Genomic DNA, 14,559 nt, shown 5'->3' on the forward strand with positions numbered 1-14,559 from the left:
TCGTACTCATAATAGTCGTCAGTAAATATTTCCTGACTGTTAGCAAAGTTATCAGTAAACGATAAATACTCATCTTTTAAATCTACGTCTGGTATAACCGGGTTCTGCGGTCTGTGACTACTGTTTGGTAGGGACGTCAAGCTGCGGGATCCGCCGGGTGTAGGGGCAGTGGCGTCTGAGGTGGGTGGTTTCTCCACAAGCGAAACAGGGACCAATTCCGTCTCTTGCATTGCCCTTGAAATAATGGGGATGAAAAGAATGCAGTTGCTGCATGGGTCCTGAGCGCTGCTGTTGCACCGGAAACGAAAACGTGTTTCCGCCACGTGGCAAGCTTCCGGAAGTGACGGTAGCGGAAGGCTTAACACTTTTCTTTGACTTCGCCTTCTTCTTCTTTGCTACTCTTGCCTCCGCTCTGTTGATCCTTGATTCATCACTCGAGTCGCTAGCCACGGGGTTTGCCTCATATTGGCGTACCGTCTCCCATCCGCCCTCAGACGTGTCTGCTATACGGATAAGCTTGTTTCGTCGCTTTAACTGTTCACAAGCGTCATTAACTAGCTCGCGAGCGTACTCTTGTTTGTTGTTTTCAAATGCCCAAAGCACCTGGCTAATGTTCTCGTGCAATTCCGAATTGAAATCGTGCTGAATTTTGTTGCTTTCGTATCGCCATTTTAGTTCATGTTCCGTCTTCAATTTTTTAACTTCAGAACGCACGGAAAGCGAATTCCCTCGAACTTCTTCTTTTAGAGAACTTATTTCTCTTTTCTGTTCGCGCATTTCTACTAAAAGTTCCCTAATTGAACTATTTAAGTCCATATTTTCCTGAGAAGCACACTCTTCGCCAGACCGCGTGGTCATTTTCATATGCAAGTTTATCCCGTGCAAATTAACACATGTATCGATCAGTCAATCCCAACGCTGAATGACTGAACAGAGTTACTCGGCCACGAGTAAAACGCTCTCTTACAGAGCCACCTATCGGAAACTACATTGACAAGGGAAAGTAGTTTTCGTCTAATTCGCACGTGCTCAAACGACGAAAACAATATATATCGCCTGGACGACGATCGCCCCGCCCTTTTAATCACGTCGCTTAGCGGTTATAAAACATAAACAATCTAACACCAAAGTGGCTTCTTGCCTATAGATTGCATATAGATAACACGATATTCCGGATGATTGTTGTAGCCAATTTCTCACCATCTTTTACACTGTTAACATGGGTTTGTGTAATTTAATTATTATACAGAATTAAAAAATATTAGTTTATAACGAACATTAGCTTAAATAACAGGTATTTCGGAACGCTAAACACGCTCTCAAACGCTTTTGCGCTTACTGAAATATAACCTGTTACTACGTGTTATGGTTGTTTCAGTTACACTTTTACACTGGTATTTTCCCGTGCTATTTATATCAATATTAACGAAACATTTTTTCACATGTATTTGACACGACATAACGCTTTAAAACTGGGATTTCTGTAAAGTTTAACACGCTTTCCTACGCCGAGCGGGTACCAAAATCTCCCTTGTTATTACGTACACAAGAGAAATTAATAATTTTCAACATTGCTTATGGAACATCATAATTTAAATAGAAAAAACAAAACAAAAATCAGTTTGGTCATTTTCTGATATACATAAGCGTTCTATGAAGGGAATTTAGGTAAGGTTACTTAATAAAACTACCAGTTTCAGACGCTCCCGCAGTTACCGCGTGTATTGGTGATATCAATTATACTAAATAACTCTTATACGATGACATTTATCGATACCCTGTTATTAAAATAGTAACATAAACTTATTTTCACTTGATTCTGACACATAGCAAGCGATTTATATTGTTGAGGTCGTTAAGTGTCGCATAGTGGGTACCAATGTCCCCTATTATTTTACATATACACTTGATATAAATCATTATTGATATTGCTTATATGATATTTTTTTAGTTTTTTTAAATCAATCAATGTTCTCAAAGGCGGATTTCGGTAAGTCTACAGTAAGCTTCCACTCGCACAAGACCACATTTCCGCATTGAAAATGTGTAAATTAAATTACTCTAACTAATATTCAGAATACCGACTGTATGAGTTACATTAACCCTATTTAAACCGTTGTACTATATTTTATTTCGATTAATTTTCAAACAAAATAAACAAAACTCGTTAACAAAGCTAACTAGGCAGTCGGCTAATCAGGAAAATGGCGGACAGGAGAAACCAGGAGAAACAAACGGAGCAAACTTGGAAGATGATGTTAAGCATTCCATCAATCAAACGTTGAAACGTCGAATTCGACTTTGATGACTACGATTACAGTACGTACATGGCAACATAATATTGACACTGGTTAAAACAAACTGAGGATTGACCGCCAGGGTGACTATGCTGTTGTCAAAAGACACGGTCAGATTAGAAGCCTCGCAACAATGAGCCAATATGATACCACTGTAACTTCGCCGGCAACATCCGCTCAAGGAACCTTATCTCATAGATTAAAAAAACAACATATAATAAAACGGTTTACCAGGGAGTGAAATGACATAAATGGCGTAGACTAAAAATCGAAATATAGATTTGTTTATGGAAACAAACGATCGTTTAAATAATCACAATTATTAAGTTTGACACACACTTAACAAATGATTTTTTTATAATTACTCCATTAACTCCGTTATTGCTACATGATATGTATAATATGAACTAAAGCATCGTGGGTCATCATAGCGCCCTAGATTGTGTTTCCAGAGATCTCAAGTTTGAATCCCAGAGAAAGGAAATACTTGTATTGATGTTTGGTTTTGCTATTATACGTATTTATGACTATTACACATTTTATATTTGTGATCTAATAAATGACAATTTTCAAAAAATCGAAAATATGTGAACACGTCTATTTAATTATTGTCATTTACAGTTATTTATATTTAATTTCATAAACCATGGGACGGCATTATAGTTCATGTGTTGATTAAAATAAAATTTAAGCTAAAACTATCAATTGATATGCAGGAAACTGAGTCATGGGCATGGGTGAGCTTTTAACAGTATCCTCATTTCCACTGCCCAAATGGATTTGTTTTTGTGGAATAGGAGCACATGCTCAGTTGTCTAATTCCGACATTTATGTGAAAGTGAACGTCAGTCTATATTTAAAGAGCATATTTATTCACTTCCTTTTGATAACTTCCTGGACTTATTCACTTTCTAGTGCACAACTTTCATGACAAAGAGATACTTAACGCCTTTAATTCCGAACGGATGTTATGAACTTGAAACATACTTATAACTTGCACATTTAAAGAAGAACCGCTGTGACAGAGTAATTGTTTGTTAATCTGATCTGATTTGCCGCACTGGCATACATTATATAAAACTTACGATGATAATGATCGTGATGATGATGGTAGTGGTTGTGCTGCTGATGATGATGATGTCTATGACTATTTAGCATGATAGTTAAATAGGGAGATATTTGCCTACAAGAAAAAGTACACAATGGAAGATTGATCATGTATGAAAACCCCCAACAATGCACAGAACAAAACCGTGTTTTAGCAGAATCAAATCATTACAGTTTTATTCAATAATTGTACCCTTAATGTTCTTTTAAGTGTGTTTTGGTATGTAAGTTCATTGTTAAGATCCGCAAAAAATAATGAGGTCATTTGAAAACCTCTTTCTAAAAAATTCGTACGGTAATGCATACCAATTTGCATGTGTACTGGATTCATCGGGGAATGAAAAACTGAAGTCAGACTATCGACTCAGAATTCTTTTTGACCTGGACAAGAGAGAAGTTGAATAAAAAAGCCATTTTTGATAAACAATTATACTTGCAAAACAGTGTTTACATGTACATTTATAAATGCTTCCACAAAATAAAATACATATACTTTGTTTTTGACAGTGAGTTCAATAGCTTTAAACCTAAATTATTTAATTGTTTTAGGCATGTAAATGTATTGTTTAATTATTTTATATACATTTATCAATCCTAATCTTAATGGGGGCTTTAATATAACCCCGTTCTCATTTTGTTTGACATACCCTAAATCGCTGGGTCTCTAAACTGTTATATTATAAAAATTGTTAAAGGTTTTTATAATTATTTATTAAATACTTATTGGTGTAAAGAATGAAGGTTACCACGGCATAGTTACAAAGAAGAAAAGACAAGTGTTGTGCAATAGAATTGTTGAATATTGTCACGTTGTGACAAGGGAGGTTACCATGTTATTGGACGAGGCATGGATTGTTTCTCAATTGTTGATTTAAACTATTATATATTGTACAGCGAAACGGATTTGTTATGTTAGCGTTAACAGTAGCCAATGTCTGCTAAAATCTATGATTGGCTACACAATTTCAGACAATATTTTAAAATTAAGCCGATTAAAAATCTTTCTTATGCAACTGTTAGAAAAAATAACAGTTTATAACATTGACTACTTATTTTGATGCCGATGACATGTGCTAATTGGATATTTAGTAATTCACAACTGCCCTACTTAAATCAGAGGTACTTAGTATATGTAGAAAGGTGCTAGGTTAGAATATCAAGAACAATTATGACTTGCGATTCTAAAAATACAGCACTGTCATAAGAAGCATCCTTCTTATGAAACGGATATTATATTTGACGTCACTTATAAATTAGCCCTAAGCAATTGATTTTCCTGAAAACCACATAAAGCGAATGTATAGAAATCCGACTGTTGACGTTGCTATCTGTCAAAATGGATTTTCAAAAGGGATAGACAAAGAACATTAAAACAGTTACTAATTTGTTGTTACACTATTATTTGATTATTTATATTCCAACTCTAAGTTGCGTAAGCGACAATTATGGAAATGAAACATTCATCATCAGTGTCCCATAAAAACACTTGTTGAACATCCTGAATCGTGATCTAAAAGTAAGTAAAGAAGAATATGCTCGTAAGATTCATAATTATCTAAGGGTCGCATTTATCCTGTAAGACTTGACCTTTCTTATACTTAGATTCTTATACATTCTCTGTACTTACAAAGTAAACGTGTATGTTCATCAATTGAGAGTTCTGCAGGTTATACTGAATTTTTACAGACCATTATCTGACAAGCTGCCTCTTACTCTTTTATGTATGTTGACTTGGCAATGTGTATTAATGTGATTATAAGATTGGTGGTTTCGCCAAATAAATAACCTATGGACAGATTGATACAAAAAACCCGAAAGTTGTTCTCTCACCATTGAGAATTCCGATTACACGTAGTATTCATTTGCCGTTAAATTACAGACAATTACTTTTTTCTAAACCTACAGTCAAATTAAGTTTACTTCGAACATCTTTCATTGGAGGTACAATGCGGCTGGGTTCTAGTTCGCAGCGTAATTTAGCTCCGTGTAATCGGTATCTTACAATAAATAAGCGCAACTCCAGGAAGCGTTTATGTTGCAAGTATCTAAATATGTCCTCTTTTATTCTTTCATCGGTTAATAACCGCAAATTTTCAGTTAATATTAAATCCGATGTCTCATGAAATTCTATGCATGTGGTTTATGTTATTACTTGAAATGTACCCTGTTGTGGTGCGCAATACGTTGGGCAGACGGGTAGATCACTTAAAACACGTTTTAGGGAACATTTTTTTTAAATTAAAAATAACAATAAAATTTATAACTTCATTTACCAGCACTTTAATAAAACAGGTCATAGCGTAACAAATATTTCAATTCAACCTGTGGAGCAACTTATTTTTAATAATAGTACTTCAAGTCAGTGCCAATTAAAAGCAAGGTGCATGTCAGAATTTGAATGGATTAAACGTTTGCAATCAGCTTACCCACTTGGATTAAATGATAATATTCTAAATTAATATTATTTCGATTAATTCATTTTCTCTGATTAGTAAACGTCTAAGAAATAAACGTTCACATGGCATTAGGAAAAATGGTAACTTAAGGCGTAAATTTAAACGTCTGCTTTCTTTAAATGATTGTTACACAGTATTACAAAATGGGGGTAAACATAAATTACTAAGTGCACTTTGCTCTCTTTCTGTTTCTTCGTTGGCGCATATTGATAAGGAATGTAAACTTATTTTACTTCAATCTGACCCTCTATATAAATGTGCTTGTATTATTGAATCTTTCACTGACTACTATCTTAAACCTTTTATTGAAAATGTACTTAACAAAACTAGAAATCGTATCAAAATTGAGTTTTGTAACAAAGGTCTTGATTTAATTGACCTTCCTAAAATATTAAATGATAAAAATGTACGTCGGTTGATTCCCCCTTATTTGCTACAAATATAGTAAACCTGTAAGAAGTATCGTTTTTAATTATAATTCTATTTCCACAGATATAAATGTATTAAGAAATTGTCCTACATTATGTGACTGTACTAGTTCTAAATATATATATGGTCCAGTTGGACATGTTATTACTGGGGACCTTAATTTCATTCAAAATAAAAACCTTAGAAATTTTCTACGCAGAGGCCCTAAGTACAGACTGCCTATTCCTGTTGATTTGGATGACTGCATTAAGAATATCGTAGCATCCTTAAATGATTATTGAACTAAATGGTGCAGGAAGGAAAATGCTGAAATAACTGCACTCAATGATTGGAAAACAAAAATATTTAGTATGGCCATGAATAAAATATGTTTTTATGATACACATCCTTTGGCCCTACCACATTCACCTAAATTTAATAAACAAAATCTCTGTAAATTGCTTTAAGACTTAAAATCTAAATTCGTCTTAGTTCCTGCTGATAAGGCTGCTAATAATGTTATCATAATATGACGAGAGTTTTATGTTCAAACTATTTCACAAGAACTTTCACAAACTACATCATATTGTGAGTACAATAAGCAACCTTATGAAATTATTACCGACCATATTGCCCAATGCATAAAGTTAAATGTAATAGTCAATATTACTGACAAGAAATTGCCATCACTTTACTGGATACCTAAATTGCATAAGACGCCATATAAAAGTCGTTTTATCGCTAATTCAGTGTCTTGTACCACCAAACAATTATCACTGTATCTTACATCTGCATTGAGTGCTATTAGATATCATATAGCTAAATTTTGTAATAAAGTTTATGAAAATAGTAATATAAACCTATTTTGGTCAATAAAAAACACATTAGAAGTTATTGATAGAATTGAAAATAAAAAATATAAGGTGTCACAGGTAAGTACTTATGATTTTTCTACACTACATACAACGCTTCCTCACGCTTTAATAAAATCCAAACTTGTTTCTTTGATTGAAAAAACTTTTGCTAGAGAGAAGTGTTTGTATCTAGCTTTAAACACTAAAACAGCTTTTTTTACTAATCAGATATTAGATAATTACATCATTTGGACTGGTCTTGACTTTTGTGCAGCACTTACTTTTCTTTTGGATAACTTGTTTTTTGAATTTAATGGTAAAATATTTAAACAAATTTTTGGCGTTCCTATGGGTACTAATTGTGCGCCACTTATAGCTGACCTTTTTTTATATTGTTATGAAAGCGAATTTATGTTAGAATTATCTAAAACTAAGCAAGTAGATTTGATTAATCGTTTTAACCTTACTAGTAGGTACATTGATGACATACTTAATTTAGATAATCCATTATTTGAACAATATATTCACAAAATCTACCCAAAAGAACTAGTCTTAAATAAATCGTTTATATCCAATACAGACGCTGCGTATTTAGACAAACATTTAACTATTGATAATAATTTGATCAACACAAGTTTATACGACAAACGGGACGATTTTAACTTTGAAATTGTGAATTTTCCGTTTCTAGATGGCAACATCCCTAAAGGACCTTCCTATGGTATTTACATTTCGCAGTTGGTACGTTATGCCAGAGCATGTTCGTGTATTAAAGATTTTAATGATCGTAATCTAATATTAACTAAAAAATTGCTAAAAAAAGGCTTTTTGTATCATAACCTAAGAAATAAATTTGCTAGATTTTACTCTAAGTATGGTGATTTAATTTCAAAATATAATGTTTCTTTAAAATGGCATTTAAGTAATGGAATCCCCAATCCATCATTTTACGGAGATGTCTTGAAGCGTGTCCGCAAATTAAAATATGTTAAACCAAATGTTCATATTAAACTTTTCAATTTAATTAACTTGTTTTTATCAAAAGGATACGATGCTTATGTACTTAAAAACACGTGTTTGGTGGTTTTCGATTCACTATATCTTTCTTCCCTTAAAATTTGGAATCATTAGTGATATTATAAGCATTTTTCACTGTTGAATAAATTTGTGTCATTGTGTCGTATCAACAAATCTGCATGAATACTACATTATAGGCATTTTTCACTGTTGAATAAAATTGTGTCATTGTGTCGTATGAACAAATCTGCATGTAAACTACATTTGGACTCAAATCGTACATCAATTCATTTCTGTCTTCAGTTGTCAAAACACCTATATACTGTTTGATTCCAATAATGTCGCTTTAATGGAATTACCATTTTTATTCATTTGCTTCTTAATATTAAATCACCTAAACTTGTTTTATTAGTAGCACAGCCCCATTAATATTTTTATTTAGTACTGCCCCTGGAATTTGTTCACGTCATTATGTCATTATGGATTTTGTGACGTCATACGACCGACTTTCCCAGTTGTAATCTACATGCATAGGTCATTGGGTTTATAACGTTCCATTTTATTTATATTTTCTCTCTGATAGGCGTTTCTTGTTTGATTTAATTATTTTTATTTTGTTTAGCAGTCACATAAACAACCAAGCTTTGTAATATGGAATTTTTACACCCATTATTGCTGCTTCTTCCTGTATTCGCGCGATGATTATTTGAGATATTCACTCAATGATTCTATATTCTCAAATCTTTTCTATAAAGAAGGAATGTAGTTGACAATTGTTAATAGTTTTATTTGATCGTTCGTCAAAAAATTGTAATTCTGTTACTCTTGTATCTTCAATGCAATTGAGTAATTAAATAGTAATTAAATTGAATGCGTTTTAATTCACTTTTATTATTGTTTAATTTGAGTTACAATGCTATGACGTTAAATTTTATTTACACTTAAATGTATTATGAATATTGCTGGGCCAAGTGTGAGGTTGAGCGCTCTATAACCAGGTTTAAACCCCCAATGCTTTGCATTGACCGTTCCAAGGCGGTGACCCCAGCTTTATTCATATTTTGTGTTTATGTTGGTTTGTATTGTGCTGTATTGTGCTGTTTTGTACTGTTTGGGCAATCGGTCACTTGCCTTAAATAAAGGACCAACTAATTGTTTTTAATGAAAATTCAATACTGCTCCAGCAGCTGGAGTTTTACTTCTTTATATTATATTGATAATTAACTGCAATTTAAATTGTCTTCCTTGTCTACATATACATATTCAATTCACGTATACTTAATTTGTTAGACCAAATTGCTGGGACTTCATATAACTGTTTTAATAGCAATACATCTAAACTCTTACCTAGGAAGAAATCAAATGTAAAGTGCTACAAATTACAATCTATAAAGATATCCATCATGAAAAGAGGATTGCATCACCTTAAGTGGGACTGAAATGTTTAAAATGTATGCCATCTCATTTAGTTAGACATCCCTAATTTTGATCCAATTTAGAAGGATGAGAGAGTCGATTAGGCATGAATAGGTTAATTTAAAATGTGTACGCGTATCGTTTATAACCGCCACATAATCCATTTATTTGAAAAAGTTATACTCATGAATGGTTTATTTCAATCGACAACTTGAATGCCAAACTTGAATTACTGAATTTTCATTAGTTGATTGACCTATTTTCATTGGATCGTCTCACAATATTGAAGGGCGTAAACCATAATCGGATAGTTAACCCCTGAGGTATTATTTAAAATCCGCATTAAATTGTTTAGCGAAGAAATTTTATCTTGACGGACATGAGGAAAGAAAACGTTTTTGAACTTGTTTTGTGTGGCTATTTATAGAAGTAAATAGTTTTCGAAATCAGCACTAGCAAGATCGTCTACTAGGCAACATCAAATATTAGAGTAATGTTTTTGTACAAGAGTACTTGTGCCTTTGTATATTGTATACATGTACAATCTTTGGTTGCTTTTTCGGGCATGCTCGGATATATTACGTAATTCCTATATTCTGAAGATTGCACACGACTGCTATTTACACGTTAAATCCTTGGTTTGGTATTCCAACTGGGGTTGCTTTTCGTGGGTGATTCCCATTTGTGTTACAAATGTATGGTACAATTTGTAGATAAAAGTAAAATAAAATATAAACTACCAGTGTTATTAAGTGGTTTAATCGACGCTCTATCATGTTATGCTGATGCTAGTGACAGCTGAATATTAGCTGCATGCGTGTAAGCCATAAAGAATCAGTGAAGAGATGTTATCAAAGCATTCGTATCATCATTGTTATTTAAGTATGCAAATTAATAAGAAATTTGTGACAACAATATAGCTTAAGTGATACAGCTAGCCTTATGTATGAAATATAAGAACATACATTCAGTATATATAACAAAGGATAAACAAACAAAAGATGTAATTGTCTGAAAAATTGCCCCCTACTGCGCCGCTTTTATTTATTTAATTATTTTTATCATTTGGCAGTTACATATCATGTTTAGGAAAGTAATATTTTTAAATGGATATAATAAAACATATTACTCCCTTGTTAAAATGATATGTACCTGCCAAATGATAAATATAAATTATCTCACTTTAAAGCTTATCACTTCCCTTGGATTTGCTATTTTGACCTTTGACCTTGAAGGATGACTTTGACATTTCATCACTCCAAATGTGCAGCTCTATGAGATACACGTGCATGCAAAAAATCAAGTTTCTATCTTCAATAATGCAAAAGATATGGTCAATGTTAAAGTTTTCGGACGGACGGACAGACTGACTAACGGACAGTTCAACTGCTATATGCCACCCTACCGGGGGCATAACAAGTTAAGACGAGCCACAACTGCGTACAACCACTCACTACACACTATTGGTATTGGTTTGATAAAATTAACTAAGTATAACAAAAAACAACAGAAATTAAACAATATGAAATAAGCATCAGCATTTATAGTAGCATATAATTTAGCATGGCATAGCCTTTTGAACATTTGTTAAAAAAATAGAGCAGTACAAGCATTCGAAAATATTTTTTCATTCAACACAGAAAACATTGAAACATAAAAAAGTTATCCATGTTACACAATAACAAAACAGCATATATGCACACGTTGCATATATCAAACGATGTTCACTTTTCATAAAAATTCACTGAGTTCAAAATTTTTGAGAAGTACACAATAATTATTCAATATACAGCTTATATTATTTTTTCATTTGCAAAAAGTCTCAACATTAGTTGTTCATACCGGTTTCTTGTACAGTAGTGTAATCCCCAGCGGTATTTCGGCTTTGTAGATCTTCGTACGTTTCAGTAGCAACGTTAGAGTGCATCGATGTATTCATCCTACAGCTCCGTTTCAGGCATACTCCCAGTACAATGACAGTAATTATTGCAAAGCCAGAAATCAAAGCCAAGAGGATAATGATTGTCTGATTGCACATTTCACGTCTTTTGGCGTCCGATTCAGTTGCTTCTGTCGTAATAGTTTCCTCATTAAAATACGTGCTTGGCGTCTCCTTGGAATAATAATCAGAGTTGTGTTCAGTGTTACACAAATATCGTCGTTTTGCAGCGCAATCTTCCGGCTCAAGCCATAATTCGTTTCTGACGCGGGTTACAGCTAAACATGGGGATGTAGCATTGTGTGTTTGCTTAAGGAAAGGCGTGAACGTTCTGAACATGCCCAGGATATAGGGTATATTTTCTTCCATGTAGAATTTGGTAATTTCGTAAGGATATGAAAAAAGCATTCCTCCAGCAAAAACACATTTATCTCTATGTTCGACCCAGCTTAAAGATTCGTTAAATATACAAAAAGAAGGTGTGCCCTGAGGGCAGTTCAGCGGCTGTGTATCAATTAAACTAATTATACAAAGTCCATGCATTTTGCCTGAGCATTTATCTGTGCTATATGTTTTTCTTTTAATGTTCCTTTTTTCCAGTGTGCATTGAAATGTATCGTTTTGAAAAACATAATAGTTATATCCTATGAGGTAAACATGAATACCATACACATATTGCCTATCACTACAGACGTCTCCATTGAACATGTTCCAATTCAAACAATAGCAAATATCGTCATGTACACCCAAATACGCATAACCAGCACAGTAATTCCAGCATAAGAACAAATCATTGTGTTCTATGGAAGTGTTTTGTACGTCTCTATTGAATGAGTTTCGACACGAATGATATGATATAAAATCACTGTAGTTTGCTCTGCCGGATACCCAGACGGCTTCGCCTTCCTTTATCTGCACATGATTTATAATTTGGTTCAGATAGTCCGGTACTGTTTTATTTGGTTCACGTTGAGGATGACCGGTGCCAGGTGGCGGGTTGAAATGTTCAAAAGATGCTAATCCACCAGACGCTTTACATCTTTCTTCTGCTTCTCTTTGGTTAACGATTGCATTCCAAGCTTTGCTAGGGATAATCACATTGAATATGTACATCATTACTGTAAAACAAAAGGGAAGACGTAAATTCATATTTTAGCGAGTAAGTAGTCTTTTATGAAAAATAAATTTTTCTACTTATTTCTTTTCGCATATGTATCCATATCTTTCTTAAAGTCAAACTAGAATATTTTCAATGTATTTTGCTGATGTACCAGTGAAGTATATAATTTATGCAAGCCACTTTTATTAAATACTTATGATCAAGGAAGTTTTAGAAAATTTCCTTGTATGGCAATCAGAAATGAGTGAGTGCATTTAGGCCTTTTTAGATGAACATACTTTAAGAGCGTCTATGCATGTACATAGAAAACAGTAAAAAATGTCGCGTGATGGAAGTAAATATTACTGTTAGGAAACGTATTGGTTATGACTGTGTAACACTCATTAAAAAGAATGCATTTATATTTTCAATTAGAATAATGACAGCATACCACAATGACTCAAAACTCAAGTAAGTTAGGTTTGCCATATGGTATCATATAAATCATGACTGTATGCGATGAGAAGATTTGATGACTCGTTGTTCGCTCTTCTTTGTAGCGTTCACATCGTGCGTTTTACAACCGTTCAGGTGTTACACTTATTGCCAATATGAAGATGAGTAACCAGAAAGAGTGCATATAACTTTGTGAAGAAGCGTTCGATCATAGAGCTTCGCTTGAAATCAAATTGATGATGCAATATAATGCAGATGCGTAACCGTTACATATATTCATTTTTAACTTAAAACACCATATGTCATTCAGTTAGATCAGTCAAATGAAATTTACAAGTCAGTATTTTCCTTTGGTTACAATATGTGTCCTCGTTAAGTTTTTTTCTATGAGTATGTGTGAAATGAGCGTGTACGAAGAAATTCGATTACTGACCAAAGGGGTTTATTGAGATCAATGACATAATAAACAAAATATATCTTATACAGATGTAGCTTTACATAAGTATGGTCTTCCGCTGTATCTTAGTATGCGAATTTCATCTCGTTTTTTTTAATTTACAACCCAAAGTACAACAAGTATTTATTCCCTTTATTGTTAAGATTTTAACGCAACCGAAATCCTGTTGTTTTAAGTTTCATGTACTGTACATCTAGTGTTTTGATGAGCAGATGTACGTTAAATTGAACAACATCATGGGCGCGATCAATATATATACATGTCGGCTAGCTCCATTTGAAGATCGCTTGATGGCATTATCCGTGGTGATAATCTTGATCCGGTCACATAACTGTACATTGTATCAATATTCGTCTTGAAATTATTATTGTTAAGGCCGTGTTGCCTCTAACCTCGAAGTTGAGAAGGGTAATTGTTTGTTTAAGCCGTGTTGCCCCTTACCTTTAAGTTGAGAAGGATATTGTCTGTTCAAGCCGTGTTGCCCCTTACCTTTAAGTTGAGAAGAGTAATTGTCTGTTTAAGGCCGTGTTGCCCCTTACCTCTAGGTTGAGAAGGGTAATTGTCTGTTTAAGGCCGTGTTGCCCCTTACCTCTAGGTTGAGAAGAGTAATTGTCTGTTTCTGACGTAAGCATCAGCACTAAAAACTGGTTAACTTACTGAACCATGAAAATGTGAGTAGATTAACCGACCATCGTAACATGAATACAATACTTCTGAGAACAGCGAAAAACAGCAGGAAACATAACAAACAGCCTGAAATATTTTTCAAACACAAAGACCTCAAGCATGTCACTGTGCTGGTAGGGTCGTGCTAGTTCGTTTTTATCAGCTTAATTTAGACGGAACTTTGTTTATATATTTTATGTGTCAGTTGGAATAAAGCCGCAGACAGAGGGTACTTGACATTTTATTATCGAGCATGATTTATGGTTATTGTAAATTGCACCTTCTTTTAATTAAATATATTAACTATGAATATTCATATTGGTACCTCTGAGTTTTTGATAAGTACATGGGCATGAAACACAATGACGGTTAAACCGATTCCAGCAT

Source organism: Dreissena polymorpha, chromosome 15 (assembly GCF_020536995.1).
Source record: "Dreissena polymorpha isolate Duluth1 chromosome 15, UMN_Dpol_1.0, whole genome shotgun sequence".
Classification (NCBI taxonomy): Eukaryota; Metazoa; Mollusca; class Bivalvia; order Myida; family Dreissenidae; genus Dreissena; species Dreissena polymorpha.